General features: G+C 35.3%; 1 protein-coding gene across 1 annotated transcript in view; it reads right to left on the bottom strand.

Moving 5' to 3' along the window:
* Positions 1-5,826, bottom strand: part of LOC148941438 (rab-like protein 6) — a 121,692-nt gene that overhangs the window by 106,349 nt on the left and 9,517 nt on the right. The gene's annotated exons all lie outside the window — the stretch shown is intronic.

Genomic DNA, 5,826 nt, shown 5'->3' with positions numbered 1-5,826 from the left:
AAGAAGTTCCTGCTGAAATAGAAAAGGATATGGCTCAGGGTCTCCAAATACTTGAAAAGTGGGGCATAGGTCTCAGCAAGCAGGAATTTCTTGACCACGTCCAAGACTATCTCATCAAGAACAAAGTTCAAACAAGATTTAATGACAACCAGCCTGGTTATGACTGGTGGGTGGGGTTCAAGTGCCAAACAAAATTTCACTAAAGAAACCAGAAAGGTTAGAAACCAGAATGGATATTCTTGACAAGCCCCAGTGCTGGTTCAATTTGGACAAGACATCTTTCTGCAGGGATGCTGGCAACATAAAAGCTGCTGGAGCCAAAGGCTCACGAGCCGCTTGTAGAACAGGTGGTAATGGACGTGAAAATACAACTGTCTTGGCTTGTATCAGTGCAAACAGAGAAATGGAGCTTACCCTGGTGCATCTTAAACAACTACCAAGAAAGGTGGATGACATCTGATCTCTTTATGAACTGGTTTGAATTCCAATTTCTTCCTCATGTAAAGGCACTCCTCATCTTAGATGGACATGGCTCACATCTTTCTCTTGCTCTTGTCAAACTTGCCAACGAAAATAACATGACAATTTTCAAGCTACTTCCACATGCACCCCACATGCTTCAACCTCTCGATAAAATGGTTTTCAAGGGAATGAAAGTGTCTTATGATCAGAATCTCGTGAAATGGCAGAGGGAGCACCCTGGCAATATTCTGTTGAAGAAGGATTTTGTATGTCTCTTATCAAAGGTATGGGATACCTATCTCACTCCTAGTCTGATCGAAAAGTCGTTCAAAGCAACTGGAATCTTTGACCTGAGTGTTCCAATGAGAGTAAACCCATCCGTTATTGACCAGACCAAGTTTGAACCTACCAAGTTGAGACGCTATGCACAAATAAAAAGGAACAAGAGGAAAAGGCAGACACATCTAAAGTCACAGCCACTGTCTACACTGAACTAAAAAAAAATACCTTTTCTGTTACCTTAATTCCAAGGAAGTTGTTTGGTAACCAATAAAAAACTTTTGAAGAGATTCTTCTTGACTCAATCAAGCAGCCCGACCAACCATCAGTTTCAGGAATAGAAAAATAGAAGAAAATTGCAAGAGAGGCAGAAGTAATAACATCAAATAACATCAAGAGGTGCTTAAGAGGGGAGAAAATCTGAAAGCAAAAGGCAAAGGGAAGAAGAAAAGTTCAGATGGGAAGGGTGTGAAATCGAAAAAAAAAATTCTTCGTAAGAGTGAAGCAAATAGAGATTCGAGTGATAGCAAATCAGACATCAACCTTGAACTTGGCTCTGATGCGGATGATCAGAGTATTCAAGATACTATTCAAGAAAGTTCCTCTTATTTGAGTAGAATTTTAAGCCATATTGATGTTTTCTTTTTTTTTAATTTAGGAAATGTATTTGTATATCTTTAAAACCTTATAAATTGGGATTGAGCAAAGTAGTGAAGCTGAAAACAATTTTGTTGTACTTCATTTAAGCAAAAGATCTATTTTGTAAGGTTTCACTTTTACAACACACATTGTTAAAGGTCAGGACCCTCTAGAGATAGAAGGAGTGGAGGTAGGTACTTTAAAATACCTTCCTGGGACATAGGGTAAAAGACCTCTTTTTTGGGAAAATCACATTTCTTTGGCATTCCAGAAAAACAGAGATGGGTTTTTGGACCACCCCCATATTACTACAAAATGATGCAATGTGAAGTTAGTAACAAGACCCCCACCTTCTTGGTGAAATTTCCACCAATAATTTGTCAGCATAAATTAAAAATTCGGTCTCTTGTTTTGATTAGCAATTGAAAAGAAAAAAAAAGTTTAATATTTGTGATTTATAGAATAAATATCAAGCAAAAAAAGCTACATTTTTAGAATCAGAAGAAAATCATCTCTCTCTTAATATGTGGATAAAACTGAAACACAGAAAGGATAGGCTATATAGGCTACATCAAAACAGAATAATTGATATTTCTAAAAAGAGGTACGCATTTGTAGGTAAGTCAATAAAGTAATAATATCAACTGTTTGATCTTAAATAATTTTAATAATAACCATATTGATGCATTGCTTAGTTTTTTAGCTATCCATTGACATATATAATCCTTCTCAATTCTTCTTTGGTGGCAAGGTGTTAGGGGATTTAGTTTTATATACTTTCACTCAATTAGATACTGTTTTTTTTTACCCTACTTTAGCCTGTAAACCCGTCCCTGAAAGTTTTATCTTCCTAACCTAACCCCTTTCCAAGACAGCCAAAAGTAGGCAAGCTAATGTATAATTTTACCCTAGTTTTATTTGAGTGTGTCCACTTCTAAGAAGCCACTATTCTAGGTTTTCAAAAGTAGCCTAGCCTATTTAAAAACAGGATTCCACCCTTTGACTATTGGAAAAATTTACTATATAAGCTTATATAGAATGGTACTATCCAATATCCTTATAATTAAAAATATTTTAGTCATCTAGTTGGAAAACTTGGCCCATCTGTATAGGATAAATCTATATTTGCTAACTAGTTGACAATAAATGTTGCCCCAGCAAAACTTTCCTTTTCCAATTAGTTGACTAATAACTTCTCCCCAGCAAAGCTCAATTTTTCCAACTAGTTGACTAATAGCTTTTCCCCAGCAACACTTAAATTTGTCAACTATTTGACAATAAATGTTGCCTCAGGAATACTTTCATTTTCCAACAGATTGACTAATAGCTTCTCCTCAGCAAAATTTGATTTTGCCAACTAGCTGGAAACAAACATTGCCCCAGAAAACAATTCATTTTACAACTAGTTGACTAGTAACTTCTTCCCAGAAAAACTTAATTTTGCCAAGTAGCTGGAAACAAACATTGCCCCAGAAAAGAATTCATTTTCAAACTAGTAACTTCTCCCCTAGCAAGAAGTTCCCATTACCTTTAAATTTTTTTTATGACATCCTCTCACCCCAGACAAGGATACACTGCTTTCCTTTTAGCCCTAAACAGCTGGCCAAACAGGCAAATCTGTGGCAATTTGTCATCCTTCTTCTGCAGAATGTACCCTAACCATAGCCATCCCAACCTTTCTTTCATTATAGCCATAGAAAGCAGGATTGAACCACATTTTTTTGTACAGCCTACTGTACAAAAGCGTCAATAGATCTTTGTTTTATGTCCATACATGTGAACTACAACATATATGATTCACTTTTTGTATCTGAAGTCAAACCATAATTTGTGTGATATGTTTTTCTTTTTTAAAATACAAGCAATCATGTACATTCAGTGATTTATGGACCTTGGCTAAGATACTTGTAATTAGACCCCGGTGCCGCGCAGGCGGATCAACCGAACGCCACCGACGAGAGGCCCAGTCAACCACTGCCGGAGTGTCGCTAAGCCGCCAAAGCGCCGCAGGCGCGCCGCCAGCAGAGGCGGCGGCGTTTGGCTGACTTTAAATTAATTTTGCAGCAATTCTTTATTGTGTCAACCATAAAGTCAGCACTGTTATTTCTCGTGTGGTTTAGTATTTCGATTTTCCTGATTAGAAATCAAGCAGGGCTTGCACTACAGCTGAATTGTAAGCTTGAAGAATTTTTTTTTTGCTGTTTTTAGATAAGATGTTCTTAATGTTTAATACTCAATTGTTGAACGCCTGATAGGTTGAAGAAAATACAATCTTCTTTCTGAGAAATTTTACCCCCCCCCCCCCACCCAAAAAAAACCTTCTATTGAAACAAAATTCAGCTATAGACTAAGCTATGTACAAGGTTGGAGAATTAAAGATTGAAACGGAAGTTACCTCCAAAATATGATTCATAAAAAATTGTAAATTATTGTCAATAGGGGGGGGGGGTAGGGGGCTATCATTTTTAAATGATAATACCTCATTTTTTTATTGAAAGCAGGGATGCCAAAAAGATAATTATTTTTTTTTCATTTAAAGTGGAGACGGAAGAAAATGGCATCAAATTTCCTGGGAAACCATTGAAATATTTTGATAGACCCAGGGCCCCATTGGGACTTGGGCCCAAGGGCCCCATAGGCCAGGGCCCCATTGGGACTTGTTCATTGTCTTGGGTATTTTGCGATTTCTCATAGGCTACTGGCCTAATTTGGCTTTTGTGTGTGCTCCCTTTTATTTAGATTCTTTGGATATTATTGAATGCCATGGCAAATCTACGACTTGCCCAAGATCTATGCTATTCCAATAATTTGAGGTATATCTGAATAATTTCGACATTTTTGTTGTTACCTTTGTACCCCTTCAATTTTTTTTCAAGGAACACTAAGCTGTTTAACATTATTTTGTGTGTTTGTTTGAACCATATAGTGACCTAGTTAATTATTAAGTAAATTATTTTTTTAATGTAAAGCTGAGACAGTATTCTATCAAGGTGGTATCCAGAGTAGGGGGGGGGGTTGGGAGGTATTATATTTAAAAGATAATATCTCGATTTTTTTTTGAAAGCAGGGATGCCAATAAGTTAATTTTTTTTTATCATTTAAAGCAGAGACGGTATCCTATCAAGATATAGTACCTTGATTTTTTTTATTGAAAGCAGGGATGCCAAAAGTTGAAAAGTTGACAAAAATTAACAAGATTTTCGTGAGTTATACATGAAACAGCACTTACACAGTTTTGTCGTCCAAAGAGAAAGGGACACATGCTTCCAACCCGTTTTTTTCTTATTGATGTAACAGGTTTACTTTGAAAACATTCACTCCTAAGTACCACGCAGATTAACACTAAAACGAATTGGTGTGATGAAAGCAATATCGACATCCTCACCTAAAGTTGTGCTCGAGTGACAATGGCGCCCTTGGTCCAGTGCCAAAGTCATATTAAAAGGCCAGGTCATAATAAAAGCTTTCAATTTGGGAGGTTCAAGGAGGAGTCTTTGACAGTCTTATGACCTCAGGGTACTAGATGTTGCAATGTTCTTACGTATCTACAAGGTTTTAAAAGCTTCGATCGCCCCACAAATGATTGCAAAAAATAAAAACAAAAATAACAAATTTAAAAATTTTAATATTATAAAAAAATTTTAAAATATTTTAATAAAATCAAAAAAGTATAAAGAACCATAAAGCTGATTTACATATATTTTCAAAAGAAACTCTTTTGAGATTTACATGGACATGACGAGATCAGAATATTTGAGACTGTGTGTGATTCTCAGACGAGTGAGTATGTTTACTAAAGGTGAATTAGTGTTGATATTTTATTAATTTTTTTATTTTTTTTTAGTCTTTTTATATCATATATAAATCAAAATCATTGATAATAAGTGTAATAACAATTTTCTTTTATTAAAGTGACGAAATAGGATGAAAATATCAAAATAGTCCTGGAGCTACTTCAGTCTGCATGTTATTTCATTTAATTACATTTAGAACGGATGAGCTTTTCATTTTTTACCAGAAAATAGCTGGCATTTAATTTTTCTTCATATCGAATAAACCATTAACTGTTTTTTGTTTCATTGTAATTGAAGTGTTCTCATGTGAAGTTTTCATTTATTTTTCAATTTGATAAATTTACTACTTTGATTTTTTTTTTATAATTTTAATTATATTATTTATTTATTAATTTATAATTTTGAATTAATCCCAAAAGGAAAAAAAAACGAATTATATACAAAACAGCAGCAAAAACCAATAAAAAAAGCTTCAGTTCAGCCTTAGCCAACATGACATATAAAGGAGGCACACTTGTGCCTCTATAAAGAGGCGACCCACCACAATGTTAAGCGATTTCAGGTCCTAGAGGTCGCAGAGAGACGGCGGTAATTGCATTTTGTAGCCCAAGCTCAAACTAAGAAACTTGCAAAATTTCATCCTCCTCCGACT

This window comes from Artemia sp. Qi Xiang Cuo, chromosome 18 (genome assembly GCF_049724085.1).
Source record: "Artemia sp. Qi Xiang Cuo chromosome 18, ASM4972408v1, whole genome shotgun sequence".
In the NCBI taxonomy this organism is placed as follows: Eukaryota; Metazoa; Arthropoda; class Branchiopoda; order Anostraca; family Artemiidae; genus Artemia; species Artemia sp. Qi Xiang Cuo.
This window is presented reverse-complemented; position numbering and strand designations above follow the sequence as displayed.